Here is a 15935-nt window from a genome sequence, read left to right on the forward strand (position 1 = left end):
CATTTGGCCCTGGCGCCCTATGGAAAGGTCACAGAAGTCACCAGGGACCGGTGGCGCGCTCAAGGTTGCGCCGGCGTGTCGTCGACGACGCGGTCGGTGTCTCTGAGGCTCAAGGCAGGAGTCACGGTGGACGCCCTCCCTCACCAATTGCGAGTCGCCGGGGACCTGGCTCTTGTGGTAGTTCCGGGCAGGGCGCCGCTTTGTCTACGGTGCCGTGGTAAAGGCCACATACGGCGTGAGTGTCGTGTGCCGCGCTGTGCACTCTGCCGACGATTTGGCCACGAGGAAAGCCAGTGCGTCAGGACTTACGCGACCGTTACGGGGCCCGTGGAGAATGAGGACGCGTCCGAGCACCTGATGGACGCGACCGAGTCCGAAGACGCTGCCGACGGAGCTGGGGGACCACTACTCCCAGAGGCACTGCCCCCGCACAGTGCCGAGGACAGGAATGGCATCCGGAGCGTCGTCGAGAACCGTCCTCCACCTCAAGCGCGGGCTGCGGGTGACGTGTCTGCAGCGGAAGACGTATCCATGACCCGCAGCTCGGTGCCTGTGGCGACGCCCAACAAGGAGCCGGAGGACTGGAGCGGCGACGAGGCAAGATCCAGCGGCGCAGTCGCCAAGCGGGCTCGCGAGGAAGGCGTCTTCAAAGGACTGAACACCAACGCGGTTCTCCCCGAGGAGCCACCTCCAAAAGCGGCGTCGGTGCGACGAGTGAGCTTCAAGCCCAAACCGAACATTCCGACAGAGCGACGTCCAACGGCGACATCACCACCTTAGGTGTGATGGCCCGGGCTCCGAGCGGCAACTCGTTTCGAGCTCGAGACGGACGGCACTGGAGAGGACGAGAGCCCCGAGTTTGTTCGTTGAGGACCTGGCAGACGCGGTCGGTGGGTTCTTTGGGATATCCTGACTACCGGCGAGTCACCCGGTTCATTAGTACTTCGTCTTTGCAGCAAAGCCAAGTTAGGCACCATGCGGCCCGTTTGATCTAATTCATGGCAGTAAGGCTTGAAACAGCTCTTCGTGTAGCCACGCTGAACGTGAGAGGTCTGTCAGCAAGGCGCCGACAGTATCAACTCAGTCGCCTCCTCCTGGAAGACGACTTGGACGTAGTTGCTGTTCAAGAAACAAAGGTGGAAAGCCAAGAGCAAACGGACCGCATGGTGCAACCTTTCAAATCACGATACAATGTATGTGTATGCCACGCGGTTGGGACATCTGGGGGTTGCGCTCTTTTTCTCCGTAATTCTTTAGGCATATTAGTAGAAACCGTCGTTGTTTGCGATACGGGACGTTTAATTGTTTGTGACTTTTCGTTTTCTGGCTACCGGTGGCGGGTAGTCTGCGTGTACGCGCCAAATCGGGAGTGTGAACGAAGATTTTTTTTTGAGCGTGTTGCTTTTTACCTACATACTGAAAGAATTGTTACATTGTTGGGGGATTTTAATTGTGTATGCGCCGCTGAAGATAGAGTGCGTAATTTGCCTGTGCGGGATCAGAGCGCTCTTTTGTTGAATTCTCTAGTGCAAGAGTGCGGCCTGGAAGACGTCGGCCTTTTTTTGTCTAGTTCTTTTGTTCCCCAATTCACGCATTTTCAACGAGATAGTCACGCGCGATTAGATAGAGCGTATGTTTCAGAGGGCCTGGTTCTTCTGTGTGAGAACTACGAGGTCAAGCACGTATCTTTTAGTGACCACAGTTTAGTTGCTTTCACAATTGGGAGAAAAGAAACAAAATCGCGGTTTAGCTGGGAACTGTGGAAACTCAATGACAAGATGCTGAAAGATGAAACTTTCGTTGACGGAGTAAAGAAGAGTCTTAGAAACCTGCTTGCTGTCGAGTCGAGAGGTTTTGTCGAACTATGGGAGAATTTTAAAGATGAAGTTAAAATCAACGCGATTGAAAGATCATGTATTTTACGCCGTCTGGAAAAAGAAAAGGAAAAGGAACTACAGTGCAAGCTAGATTTTCTTGTAAGCGTAGAAAGTGCGCGACCCGGTGCGTTTATTAAAGAAATAAAAGAAGTAAAGAGTAAATTAGAGCTTATCGACATCGAAAGATACAGAGGGGCTGCGATAAGGGCCCGCGCTGAACGAATCTTTTTAGGAGAAACGCCGACTAAGCGCTCGCTTGGCGACGAAAAGAGGTATGCGACGCAAAACGAAATAAACGAGATACAGTACTGGACCACGGTTACTCGGGACCGAAAGATAATCGAGCGTGCTTTCGTAGATTACTATCGGGACCTGGTGGGACGTCGGAGACAAAGAGACAGAGGATTTGATAACGTTTTTTTAAACCTCATGCCAAAGTTAGACGACGACGTTAAAGATCGCCTGGAAGCACCGATCAGTGTGAGGGAAATAGAAAGGGCAATTGACGAGCTAGGTTCGGGAAAATCGCCTGGTCCTGATGGCTTAGGTGCAGCTTTCTACAAGGCTTTCAAAGTCGATGTGGCCGAAGCCCTGCACCGCGTGATAATGGAAGCATACGAAAGAAAAGTATTGCCCCCATCTTTTCGCCAAACGCATATAGTACTAATTCCAAAGAGTGATGACCCCGCGAAACTGCTATCCGTTAAGTCGTATCGACCAATTAGCCTTACAAATGTGGACTATAAAATCTTTATGAAAGTCTTAGCGAGAAGACTGCAAGGCGTAATAACCTCCATCGTTGGGACTCATCAAACATGTGGCATTAAGGGGAGAACGATTGTCACCAACATACACATTGCAAGAAGCATCTTAGAATGTTGCGATGTATTTGAAAAACGCGTGGCTATGATGCAGCTTGACTTAGACAAAGCTTTTGATAGGGTAGCACACGATGTTCTTTTTTGCATTTTAGATCAGGTAAACGTTGGCTGTGTACTCTTAGAAGGAGTTAAAATGTCTTACGCTGAGTGTTTCGCGAGCATTATTGTAAATAAGCGCGTTAGTGAAAGTTTTCAAGTTCTCTCCTCTGTCAGGCAAGGGTGTCCTTTATCACCCTTGTTGTTCGCTCTTTATCTGGAACCCTTTTGTTTAAAGCTGTTATTCAACGAGAAAATCCGCGGCTTTAGGCTGCTGAACAGCGAAGTAAAGGTCCTTTCGTACGCAGATGATATCGCTGTGTTCTGCGACGATAAGGAAAGCATAAATGAAGTGGTTAAGGACGCCCTTGAATTTTGTAAATTTTCTGGGAGTCTCATCAATTGGGACAAATGTGTGGGCTTCTGGCATGGTAGTTGGGATACCACACCGGCTGGATTCGAAAGAATGCACTGGACTTGTTCGCCGGTTAAGTACCTCGGAGTGCCTCTTCAGCATTACAAAGATACGACTGAGTATTGGAGAGAAGAAGTTGAGCAGGTTCGCGCTAAAACGCTTAAGTGGGGAGGCTTGAATCTCTCAATTTTTGCTCGTTCTACTGTGTGTAACATTTTCCTTGTGGCTAAAGTGTGGTATGTTCTCCAGGCACTGTGGATGTCTAGGGCCAATATTCAAAAGTTGCATAGAGTATTCGCGGTTTTTGTGTGGGGCTCGGGATGGGAGCGAACCAGTCGCACAAACTTATTTCGCTCTGTGAAAAGTGGGGGGCTTGGTTTGGTTCATTTGTTTCTTAGGCAGATTGTGTCTCGATTTCTTTTTCTACGGGACCAGAGAGATGAATTTTTGCGGACTATGTTACAAGTTAGATTGTGTGATACGTTGCCTGAATTTGTTGTCTCAGCGAGCAGCATAAGGTGCCGGAGTGCGCGGGGTTATTTGCTCGAAGTTATTAGATCTTTTCAGTTTCTGAAGGTACGCTTCTCGCTTCAGTATCTAAGCGAGGTCACAAAGAAGCGCTTGTATAAAGATCTTGTCGATAGTGTTTTGCCTGTGCCCTTGTACCGTTCCATGTACTGTGAGGGCCACGGCCAAGATGTGCTCAAAAGGGTAAAAAAGATGTCAGTACGTCCAGCGGTGTAATCCTTCTTTTTTCAACTTCATAGTGGGACGCTACCCGTTAAGCCCTGGCTTCAAGACAGAGGTATATTTGTGCCCTGGTCGGTTGATTGTCTTTTGTGCAGGAAGCCCGAAACTGTAGACCATATTTTCCTCGATTGCTGGGACGCAGTGTTTCACTGGGATATCATGCAGCGTACTTTGAAAAAGAGCCTCCCAGTGTCGGCGTATGGTATCCGGTTTCTTTGTGTCGAACGGGACGGGGGTGTGCCCTATGACACGATAATGGTCTTGGCCCTGCATAGTATTTGGAAATCGAGGATGGCAGTTCGCCATGCTGACGTGGACGCTCGTCCAGTTCGCGACTACTTTATTGAGAGTATTGTTCACCTACGGGAAGTGTACAGAGCGCAGAGCGAGCAGCCTGACTGGCTGTCAGCTCTGGACGGATTGGTCGCACTGAAGGAATTTTAACCTAATCGCGCCGGGACAGCGCGTGCCGGACGCTTTTAATCGTTAATCCCCGTCCACTATTGTATGTTTTACTGCCAAGCCGGTAATAAAGAAAAAAAAAATCCTCGTTAGTATAGTGGTCAGTATCCCCGCCTGTCACGCGGGAGACCGGGGTTCGATTCCCCGACGGGGAGCATAATTTTTTTTTTTTTACCCCCACATTTTTTTTTTTCCTTTATTGAAAAGTCCAGGTTGCGGTAGAGTTCCCGTCCCGCTATTCCCGTCTCTCCTCGTTAGTATAGTGGTCAGTATCCCCGCCTGTCACGCGGGAGACCGGGGTTCGATTCCCCGACGGGGAGCATAAATTTTTTTTTTTTTTTTTTTTTTTTTTTTTTTTTTTTTTTTACCCCCACATTTTTTTTTTCCTTTATTGAAAAGTCCAGGTTGCGGTAGAGTTCCCGTCCCGCTATTCCCGTCTCTCCTCGTTAGTATAGGATTCCACTTCCGGCCGCCGAAGCGAAAGGACGTGCGATCATGAGCTCCGTCGGAGCGGTTTCAGCGGCCTCATTGGGCCGCGGTAACAGGACCGAGGAAGGAACGCAGGAATACTCCGTTGTTTTGCCACCACTGCCAACTGGGTCAGTTGTTTTAAATACTGTTTTTCTTCACGCCGACATCAAGGGGCGGCCTTACCGCGTCGAAGAGTTCCGCGACGCCCTGGTTCGTCTCGCCTTACTGCCCGAGGTTATCGCCCTTGGGGCGTATCAAATGAACCATGTGTGGGCGGTGACCTTCAAAAGCGAGGAGGGCAAAAAGAAGTTGCTGGCCGCGTCCGAGCTCGTCGTAAAGGGCCGTCGGTGCATCGTCATCGATCCAAGCAACCAGGACGTGCGGATCAAACTGCATTGGCTGCTCTACAACGTCGCTGACGACGACGTGCGGGCAGCTCTGGCTCCGTACGGAAAAGTCGTCGAAGTTGCCAAGGAGAAGTGGCGCGTCGATGGATGCGGAAGCGTCGGCACAATGACGCGCACGGCGGTCCTCCGTCTCAAGGGAGGCGTGACTGTGGACGACATCCCACACCAGCTGCGGGTCGGCGGCGAGTTGGCCCTCGTCGTGGTGCCAGGTAGGGCCCCTCTCTGCCTGCGATGCCAACGGACGGGACACATCCGCAAGGAGTGTCGCGTCCCCAGGTGCAACGTCTGCCGGCGGTTCGGCCACGAGGGCGCCCAGTGCGTGCGGACGTACGCGGCGGCCACGGCCCCTGTGGGGAGCGACGAGAAATCGGAGCTTCTCATGGACGAGGCTGACGCCGAGGAGGCCGCTGCGGGCTCTGTAGGCACGTCCCCGGGTGCCACGCCTGCGCCCGTGGGCGACGCGGCGACGAGCGTGGACGGCACGGCACAGGGTGCGGACGCGACGCTGAAAGCGGCGCTGCGGGACTGTTCGGCCGGCGAAGTGACCGCGCCGAGCACCAGGCATGCCAAGGCCCACGACGACGGGAACGCAGAGGCCGTCGGAGATGTGCCCATGGACGACGCCGTGGCCTCTGCAAGTGGCCTGACCACAAAGCGAACCAGGGAAGACGGCGGCATAGACCCCGCCGCGGCAAGCCAGGAGGAGCCGCCCATCAAGACGGCGCCCATCAGGAGAATGCGCATCACCCCGAAACCGAACATTCCCGTGGACGAGAGGAGGGCGGCCAAGCCACCCCCTTGAGTGTGTGAGACAGAGCCCGATTGGGACCTCGGAGTCTGCGCGACGGGCAGTCAGTCGCCACCACTGCGTCGCGACAGAGCGAAGGCTGTACGGTCCGAGGTAAGCGCCATACGGTCTGTCTTTTCTTTGAATGGCCATCAGCCTAGAGGCAGCCCTACGTTTTGCCACGATTAACGTACGCGGGCTAGCGGCGAGGCGGCGGCAATACCAACTTAGCAGGTTGTTTGCGGACAACGAGCTAGATATTATCGCCGTCCAGGAAACCAAAGTGGAAAGCCAAGAACAGACAGACCGTATGGTGCAGCCTTTTCGAGCTCTCTTTAATGTCTGTGTTTCTCATGCTGTCGGGACGTCGGGAGGGTGCTGTTTGTTTATTCGCAGATCAGTTGGCGCTGTCGAGACGGCTGTAGGCGCGAGCGCTTTTGGCCGCTTCGTTTTTTGTGATTTTTCTTATTCAAATGTTGAATGGCGCGTGATTTGTGCATACGCCCCAAATCGCGAACGCGAACGCAAAGAATTTTTTGAAAGTCTCAGTCCGTATCTCGAATGTAATAGAGCTATTGTTTTTCTGGGTGATTTTAATTGTGTTTGCACTCTAGAAGATCGTTCCGGCCAAGTACGCCTACACGACCAAAGTGCTTTTTATTTAAACGATATCGTTGGGAAGAACGCTTTAGAAGACGTTGGATACTGCGCGTCTAACGGCAACGTACAGTTCACACATTTTCAAGGTTATAGTCACGCGCAACTGGATAGGGCGTATATTTCACTAGACCTTATTCACTTATGCAGCCAATACGCGGTTCAGCATGTTTCTTTTAGTGATCACGCGATGGTTATGTTCACCTTGGGTAACAGAGGTAAAGCAAAAAAATGGAATTGGTCGCTGTGGAAGTTAAACAGTAGTCTGGTGAAGGACGAAGTGTTTAGAGCTGCCGTCAAAGAGTCTTTTAGGACGTTACACGAAAGTGAACAAGCAAGGTGGGGAGTAAGGTGGGAACTTTTGAAAGAAGAGGTAAAAATGAACGCGATAGAAAGAAGTACTATATTAAACCATCAGAAAACGAGGAAAGAGAACGAGCTGAGGCGCCAATTGAACGTCATTCTAATCGAAGAAAGCTTAAAACCCGGCGAGTTTCAACAGGAAATAAGGAACATAAAGAATCAATTGGAAGTGATCGATGCTGAAAGATACAGGGGGGCCGTTGTGAGGGCGCGATCCGAAAAGCTTTGGTTGAGCGAAATGCCTAATAAGCGTGCGCTGGGCGATGAAAAAAGATACGCGCAGCGAAATGAGATAAAAGAAATTTGCTGCCATAACACAGTCACACGTGATAAGAAAACAATCGAGCGAGCATTTGTCGAGCATTATCGCAATCTTCTCGGGCAGAGCACACAACAAGGGGAGGGTTTTGATTCGGAATTTTTATCTTTGATGCCCCAACTCGACGAACACATCCGTGATAGTTTAGAGGCACCGATTAGTGTTCAGGAAATTCAGATAGCCATCGACGACCTCAGCACTGGAAAAACACCCGGACCAGATGGTCTTGGCGCCGAATTTTATAAGGAGTTTAAAACTGAGGCCGCGTATGTTCTCCAAAAAGTGCTAATCGAGGCGTACGAAAACAATAGATTGCCACCGTCATTTTTAAGAACACATACGGTACTTATTCCGAAGTCAGACGATCCAGTTAAGCTTTTGTCTGTTGCTTCTTACAGACCGATAAGTTTAGCAAATGTAGATTATAAAATCTACATGAAAGTTTTAACCACACGATTACAGAGTGTTATCCAATGTCTTGTAGGGTCGCATCAGACTTGCGGCATAAAGGGTCGAACTATTGGCACTAATGTACATGTTGCAAGAAGCATTTTGGAATGTTGTGACGCTCTCGACGGCCGAGTTGCAATGTTGCAGCTCGACCTAGAGAAAGCTTTTGACCGTGTGTCACATCAGGTGCTTTTTAGTATTTTGGAACATGTAAACGTCGGCTCTGTAATAATTAAGGGTGTAAAAATGTCGTACCATGGTTGCTCTACATGTTTAGTTGTGAACAAAAGTGTAAGCGAAAAAATCGATGTTCGGTCCTCTGTGCGACAAGGTTGCCCTTTGTCGCCCCTACTCTTTGCCATTTACTTAGAACCTTTTTGCTTAAGACTCATTAGTAATCATAATATTCGGGGTTTTAAACTGCACTCTAGCGAGGTGAAAGTCCTTTCATACGCGGATGATATTGCCGTTTTTTGTGTTGACCAAGACAGTTTGCGCGAAGTAGTCAACACTGCTTCTTCTTATTGTGCGAAATCAGGTAGCTTAATTAACTGGGGGAAATGCACAGGGTTCTGGCACGGGAACTGGGACACAACACCTAAGGTTTTTGTAAATGTTCAGTGGACAACCTTGCCTGCGAGGTATCTCGGCGTGCCGCTAGAGCATTACCGAGATACTGAACCATATTGGAACGACGAAAAAGAGAGGGTGAGAACAAAAACGGAGAATTGGAAGGGCCGGGATTTGTCCATGTTTGCGCGTGCCACAGTTTGTAACCTTTTTCTGACGGCAAAAATATGGTATGTGTTGCAGTTTTTGTCCATGTCGCGCATCAACGTGCAGAGGCTGCACAGAGTGTTCGCAGTCTTCATCTGGGGTTCAACCTGGGAGCGCTCAGCTCGTACGAACTTGTTTCGATCAGTTCGATGTGGTGGGCTAGGCTTGTCTCACTTGTTTATTCGGCAAATTGTATCGAGGTTTATGTTTCTGCGCGATCAAGAAGATATTTTCTTACGCACTGTTATTGAAACGCGATTAAGAAACTTGTTGCCCGAGTTCGTAGTGTCGTCAAGTAACGTCATGTGTTTGAGTGTCCGGGGTTATTTGCGTGAAGTGGTGCTGTCATTCCAGATGTTAAAAGTGCGTTTTTCTTTAGAGTATTTGGGTTCGGTTTCACGGAAAAAACTGTATAAGGACTTAGTGAATGTTTTATTGCCAATCCCCCTGTACAGGTCTTTATACCCCAATAGCTCAGGTTTAGACGTTTTGAAAAGAGTTAAAAGAATGCCGGTAAAACCCACCGTTAAATCGTTTTTCTTTAGATTACACTGCGGCGTCCTGCCAGTTAAGACATGGCTGGAGGAAAAGGGCGTATTTGTACCGTGGTCTACCAATTGTCTCTTATGTAAAAAGCCTGAGACCATAGAACATGTATTCATTGAATGTTGGGATGCCATCTTCCACTGGGACATCCTCCAGCGCACTCTTAAGAAAGAGCTACCCATAACAGCGCAGGGAATTCGCTTCCTGCCCGTTGACAACGACGGCGGGGTTCCCTACGACATGTTTATGGCACTCAGCCTTCACAGTATATGGAAGACGAGGATGGGGGTACGCCATGCGGACGTGAACGTTCGCACGGTCAGAGAAAACTTTGTTGAAAGTGTGGCCTACATTCGCGAGGTGTATCGGGCGCTACCTGAACCCCCAGACTGGTGGCACGTCCTGAATGATTTGGTTCTCCTCAAGAGACTTTAATGTAACCACGTCGACAAAGAAGTGATTGACGTGTTTTAGCATTTTATCTGTACCAAATGCAAAAACAGGCAATAAAAAAAAAAAAAAAAAAAAAAAAAAAACTCCTCGTTAGTATAGTGGTCAGTATCCCCGCCTGTCACGCGGGAGACCGGGGTTCGATTCCCCGACGGGGAGCATAATTTTTTTTTTTTTTACCCCCACATTTTTTTTTTTCCTTTATTGAAAAGTCCAGGTTGCGGTAGAGTTCCCGTCCCGCTATTCCCGTCTCTCCTCGTTAGTATAGTGGTCAGTATCCCCGCCTGTCACGCGGGAGACCGGGGTTCGATTCCCCGACGGGGAGCATAATTTTTTTTTTTTTTACCCCCACATTTTTTTTTTTTCCTTTATTGAAAAGTCCAGGTTGCGGTAGAGTTCCCATCCAGCTATTCCCGTCTCTCCTCGTTAGTATAGGATTCCATTTCCGGCCGCCGAAGCGTACGGACGTGCGATGTCTAGCTCCGAAGGAGCGGTGTCAGCGGCCCACGCCGGCCGCGGTATCAGGGCTAACGATAACGGAGATTATCAAGTCATTCTGCCTGCTCTGCCTACAGGACCTGTTGTTTTAAACACCGTTTTTTTTCACGCTGACATGAAGGGGCGGCCGTACCGCGTCGACGACTTCCGCGACGCGTTGGCTCCCCTCGGTTTGCTCCCCGAGGTCGCCGCCCTCGGGGCTTACCGCATGAACCATGTCTGGGCGGCGACGTTCAAGACCACCGAGGGCAAAACGAAGATGCTCGCCACGCCGGAGCTGACCGTCAAGGGCCGCCGATGCCTCGTCGTCGACCCGTGCCACCAGGACGTTCGAGTGAAGCTCCATTGGCTCCTTTTCAACGTCACCGACGACGACGTGAGAGCGGCCCTGGCGCCGTACGGTAAGGTCCTCGAGGTGGCCAGGGAAAAGTGGCGTGTCGACGGTTGCCAGACCGTGGGCACCATGACACGCACGGCGGTGCTCAGGCTCAAGGCGGGCGTCACGCTCGACGACATCCCGCACCAGCTGCTGGTGAGCGGTGAGTTGGCCCTCATCGTCGTGCCTGGCAGGGCCCCGCTCTGCCTCCGTTGCCAGCGGACGGGGCACATCCGCAAGGAGTGCCGCGTCCCGAGGTGTAACGTCTGTCGTCGCTTCGGCCACGAGGGCTCCCAGTGCGTCCGGTCTTACGCGGCGGTTGCTGCGCCTGTTGGTGGCTTGGAAAAATCTGAGCTCCTAATGGACGAGGCCGAAGCCGAGGAGACCAGTGCGGGTTCAACTGGCAAGGAGAGTCCTGTGGCGGGCGGGCCCCCTGAACCTGCAGGCGGTGCGGCCCCGAACACCAGCGGCACAACACCATTTGCGGTCGAGGCAGGGCAAGCGGGGCAGCGGGATAGACCTGCGGTGGAGACGTCTGCACCGCACAATGAGGCAGAAGTCGCCCCCAACGTCGCCCCCAACGTCGCCAACGAGGATCCAGCCGCCGATGTCACCATGGCCGACCCGGATGCCTCTGCGGGCGGTGCGGCCGCGAAAAGGACACGGGAGGATGACGCCTCGGACCCTACGGCGGTGAAGCAAGAGGAGCCGCCCCCTAAAGCGACACCCATGTGGAGGCGTCGCGCAGTCAAGCCCAACATCCCTGCGGATGGCACAAGGGGGGCTAAGCCTCCCCCGTGAGCGTGTGCACCGGAGGTCGAACGGAGCGTCGGAGTCTGCGACAGACCATCGTAGAGACGTGTCAGACAGCCTTTTCCAGCCGAGGTAAGCTCCGTGCGGTCCGTGGCTCCTCCTCCTGAATGGCGGTGATATTAGCCTCTAAGAGCGGCAACGATTAATGTCCGCGGGCTTGCAGCCCGGCGCCGGCAATACCAGCTGAGCCGACTGTTTTCTGAGAACGAGCTGGATATCATCGCTGTTCAGGAGACAAAGGTCGAGAGCCAAGAGCGGACGGACCGCATGGTGCAACCTTTTCGAACTCTTTTTAACGTTTGTGTGGCGCACGCCGATGGAACTTCGGGCGGCTGTTGTTTGTTTATTCGCCGGTCACTAGGTGTGATTGAGACGGCTATGTTTGCGTGTGCGTTCGGCCGCTTTGTTATCTGCGATTTTTCATTTTCTAACGTCGAATGGCGTGTCATTTGTGTTTACGCACCGACTCGCGAGCGCGAGCGCAAAGTTTTTTTCGAAACTATTAACGAGTATATTAACTGTGCGAGGTATGTTATTTTGCTTGGCGATTTTAATTGTATGTGCGCGCCTGAGGATCGCTCGAATCAGGCCCGCGTCCGCGACCACAGCGCTATTTTATTAAACGATATTGTCGCGGAGAATTTATTAGAGGACGTAGCATCTGTTTCCTCCAAACGCAGCGTACCTTTCACCCATTTTCAAGGCCAAAGCCACGCCCGGCTCGACAGAGCATACATATCCCTGGATTTAGTTCCTTTGTGCTCCGATTACCTGGTTCAGCCTGTGTCCTTCAGTGATCACGCTCTAGTTATGTTTACTCTTGGGAGGAAAGTCAAAGTGCCTCAGTGGAACTGGTCATTATGGAAGTTGAACAGTTGCCTCCTGAAGGATGAAGTTTTTAAATCAAAGGTAGATGCTCTATTCAAGGAATTGTACGAGGATAAACAGACAGTATGGGGGGTGAGGTGGGAATTTTTTAAAGAGGGAGTTAAAATGGCTGCTATTGAGAGGAGTACTATTCTCAGTAAACAGAGGAAGCAGAAGGAGAAGGAGCTGCGGCGCCAGTTGAACATCCTCCTGATCGAAGAAAGCGCGAAGCCAGGCGAGTTTGTCGATGAAATAAGAAGTATCAAAAATCAACTGGAGGTCATTGACTGCGAAACGTACCGTGGGGCTGTTGTGCGGGCGCGATCTGAAAGGTTGTGGTTAAGTGAAAAGCCGACGAAGCGGGCGCTCAGTGATGAAAAACGGCAGGCGCAGCGAAACGAGATTAAAGAAATACGATATAATAACACGATAACTCGCGATAAAGATATAATCGAGAAAGCATTTGTTGAGCATTTCCGGGGTCTCTTTGCGTGTAGTGCTATTGCTGACGACAGCTTTAATGATAAATTTTTGCCCTTAATGCCGAAATTGCAAGATGACGTTCGCGAAAAATTAGAAGCGCAGATTACAGTTTGTGAGATTGAGACGGCCATTGATGAACTAACTTCTGGCAAAACGCCCGGCCCGGACGGCCTCGGTGCGGAATTTTATAAATTGTTTAAAAGGGAGGCAGCCGACGCCTTGTATCAGGTGATAACCGAGGCGTATTGTAAGCGTGTTTTGCCACCCTCCTTTTTGAGGACACACACTGTCCTCATCCCAAAGGTCGACGACCCCGCAAGGCTTTTGTCAGTCGACTCCTACAGGCCAATAAGTCTAACAAATGTTGACTATAAAATTTTTATGAAAATCCTCGCCAGGCGTTTACAGCATGTCATAACTAGTCTTGTGGGACCGCATCAGACATGCGGTATTAAAGGGCGCACTATTTTTACGAATATTCATGTAGCAAGAAGTATTCTGGAATGTTGCGATGATCTCGGTTGCCGTGTGGCCATGTTGCAGTTAGACCTGGAGAAGGCGTTCGACCGGGTGTCGCACAAGATTCTTTTTCGTATTTTGGAACACGCGAACGTCGGGTCCTCAATATTAGATGGTTTAAAAATGGCGTACGCGAATTGTACAACGTCTATTATTGTAAATAAGAAAGCTAGTGAAAGTGTACCTGTCCTTTCGTCTGTAAGGCAAGGCTGTCCACTGTCCCCCTTGCTATTTGCAATATACTTAGAACCTTTTTGTTTAAAACTGATTCACAATGTAAACATACGTGGCTTCAGGCTGGAGTCTTGCGAGGTAAAAGTTCTGTCCTACGCGGACGACGTTGCGGTCTTCTGCGTCGATCAGGACAGCGTGCGTGAGGCGGTCCGTGTTGCTTCTTCGTTTTGCAACAATACGGGGAGTGTTATAAACTGGGGGAAATGCGCCGGTTTCTGGCACGGAAACTGGGACTCCAAGCCGGAGGTTTTTTTAAACGTTCAGTGGGTAGCCATGCCCGCAAAGTATCTTGGTGTGCCACTCGAGCACTACCGGGACTGCACGCTACTGTGGAGTGAAGAAACGGAAAGAGTGAAGGCCAAAGTGGAGGGTTGGAAGGGTAGAGACTTGTCTATGTTTGCGCGCGCTACAGTTTGTAATTTATTTTTGATCGCTAAAATTTGGTATATGTTGCAAGTGCTGTCAATGTCGCGCCTTAACGTGCAGAGGCTGCACAGAGTATTCGCCGTTTTTATTTGGAGTTCGTGCTGGGAGCGTTCGGCTCGCACGAATTTGTTCCGGTCTGTTCGCAATGGAGGTCTGGGATTGTCGCACCTGTTTATGCGGCAAATAGTGTCTCGTTTTGTGTTTTTCCGTGACCAGCAAGACTCCTTTTTGCGAGCAGTCATGCAGGTGCGACTGCGAAATGCACTACCTGAGTACGTAGTGTCAACCAGTGACGGTTACCGCGCTAGTATTCAAGGTTTTCTCCGTGAAGTGGTACTTTCTGTTCGTTTTCTAGCGGTACGCTTTTCTATGGAGTATTTGAGTTCCGTGCCTCGAAAACGACTCTACAAAGATCTAGCAGACGTTTTGCTGCCCATCCCTCTCTACAGGTCATTGTACGGGTGGGGCCCAGGGCAGGATGTGCTTAAAAGGGTAAAGAGTATGCCGGTCAAACCATCGACGAAAACTTTTTTCTTTAAACTACACTGTGGCACGCTCCCAGTCAAACCGTGGCTCAAAGCGAAAGGTATTTTTGTGCCGTGGTCTGTAAATTGTTTTCTTTGTAAGGTTCCCGAATCTATAGAGTACGTGTTCATCGACTGCTGGGACGCTGTGTTCCTGTGGGATGTTCTTCAGCGCACGTTGAAGAAAGACATGCCTCTAACTGCGTATGGGATTCGTTTCTTGCCGCTAGAGAACGAAGGTGGCATCCCGTACGACATGTTTATGCTCCTCGGCCTCCACAGCCTGTGGAGGACTAGGACGGGTGTGCATAACGCTGATGTAAATGTGCGCCCTGCGAGAGATTATTTCATTGAAAACGTTTCCTATATTCGCGAGGTATTCCGCGCGCTGCCTGAACCGCCTGAATGGTTGCGAATACTTGATGATTTGGTCTCGTTGAAGCGCTTTTAAATGTACTCGCGGCAGCTGCGCTTGGCTGGCGCGTTTTAACTTTGTGTGCATATGTATGTGGTTGCGTCCCTTGTGTTGGCTTATGTCAAAGCAGGCAATAAAGAAAAAAAAAAAAAAAAAACTCCTCGTTAGTATAGTGGTCAGTATCCCCGCCTGTCACGCGGGAGACCGGGGTTCGATTCCCCGACGGGGAGCATAATTTTTTTTTTTTTTTACCCCCACATTTTTTTTTTCCTTTATTGAAAAGTCCAGGTTGCGGTAGAGTTCCCGTCCCGCTATTCCCGTCTCTCCTCGTTAGTATAGTGGTCAGTATCCCCGCCTGTCACGCGGGAGACCGGGGTTCGATTCCCCGACGGGGAGCATAATTTTTTTTTTTTTTTACCCCCACATTTTTTTTTTCCTTTATTGAAAAGTCCAGGTTGCGGTAGAGTTCCCGTCCCGCTATTCCCGTCTCTCCTCGTTAGTATAGTGGTCAGTATCCCCGCCTGTCACGCGGGAGACCGGGGTTCGATTCCCCGACGGGGAGCATAATTTTTTTTTTTTTTTACCCCCACATTTTTTTTTTCCTTTATTGAAAAGTCCTGGTTGCGGTAGAGTTCCCGTCCCGCTCTTCCCGTCTCTCCTCGTTAGTATAGTGGTCAGTATCCCCGCCTGTCACGCGGGAGACCGGGGTTCGATTCCCCGACGGGGAGCATAATTTTTTTTTTTTTTACCCCCACATTTTTTTTTTCCTTTATTGAAAAGTCCAGGTTGCGGTAGAGTTCCCGTCCCGCTCTTCCCGTCTCTCCTCGTTAGTATAGTGGTCAGTATCCCCGCCTGTCACGCGGGAGACCGGGGTTCGATTCCCCGACGGGGAGCATAATTTTTTTTTTTTTTTACCCCCACATTTTTTTTTTCCTTTATTGAAAAGTCCTGGTTGCGGTAGAGTTCCCGTCCCGCTCTTCCCGTCTCTCCTCGTTAGTATAGTGGTCAGTATCCCCGCCTGTCACGCGGGAGACCGGGGTTCGATTCCCCGACGGGGAGCATAATTTTTTTTTTTTTTACCCCCACATTTTTTTTTTCCTTTATTGAAAAGTCCAGGTTGCGGTAGAGTTCC

The 15935-nt window shown here is 50.5% G+C and overlaps 10 non-coding genes across 10 annotated transcripts; all 10 read left to right on the top strand.

The window, feature by feature from the left end:
- Positions 1-4504: 4504 nt before the first annotated feature.
- On the top strand, positions 4505-4576 carry Trnad-guc. Its single transcript has one exon. It is a non-coding gene; the product is annotated as a tRNA-Asp (tRNA).
- Positions 4577-4669: 93 nt separating this feature from the next.
- On the top strand, positions 4670-4741 carry Trnad-guc. The gene has a single exon. It is a non-coding gene; the product is annotated as a tRNA-Asp (tRNA).
- Positions 4742-9735: 4994 nt separating this feature from the next.
- Positions 9736-9807, top strand: Trnad-guc. Its single transcript has one exon. It is a non-coding gene; the product is annotated as a tRNA-Asp (tRNA).
- Positions 9808-9901: 94 nt separating this feature from the next.
- On the top strand, positions 9902-9973 carry Trnad-guc. The gene has a single exon. It is a non-coding gene; the product is annotated as a tRNA-Asp (tRNA).
- Positions 9974-14961: 4988 nt separating this feature from the next.
- Trnad-guc lies at positions 14962-15033 on the top strand. The gene has a single exon. It is a non-coding gene; the product is annotated as a tRNA-Asp (tRNA).
- Positions 15034-15127: 94 nt separating this feature from the next.
- Trnad-guc lies at positions 15128-15199 on the top strand. The gene has a single exon. It is a non-coding gene; the product is annotated as a tRNA-Asp (tRNA).
- A 94-nt stretch (positions 15200-15293) lies between these two features.
- On the top strand, positions 15294-15365 carry Trnad-guc. Its single transcript has one exon. It is a non-coding gene; the product is annotated as a tRNA-Asp (tRNA).
- A 94-nt stretch (positions 15366-15459) lies between these two features.
- Positions 15460-15531, top strand: Trnad-guc. Its single transcript has one exon. It is a non-coding gene; the product is annotated as a tRNA-Asp (tRNA).
- Positions 15532-15624: 93 nt separating this feature from the next.
- On the top strand, positions 15625-15696 carry Trnad-guc. Its single transcript has one exon. It is a non-coding gene; the product is annotated as a tRNA-Asp (tRNA).
- A 94-nt stretch (positions 15697-15790) lies between these two features.
- Positions 15791-15862, top strand: Trnad-guc. The gene has a single exon. It is a non-coding gene; the product is annotated as a tRNA-Asp (tRNA).
- The last annotated feature ends 73 nt before the right edge of the window (positions 15863-15935 follow it).

Source organism: Ixodes scapularis, unplaced genomic scaffold (genome assembly GCF_016920785.2).
Source record: "Ixodes scapularis isolate PalLabHiFi unplaced genomic scaffold, ASM1692078v2 ptg001080l_1__unscaffolded, whole genome shotgun sequence".
Taxonomy (NCBI): Eukaryota; Metazoa; Arthropoda; class Arachnida; order Ixodida; family Ixodidae; genus Ixodes; species Ixodes scapularis.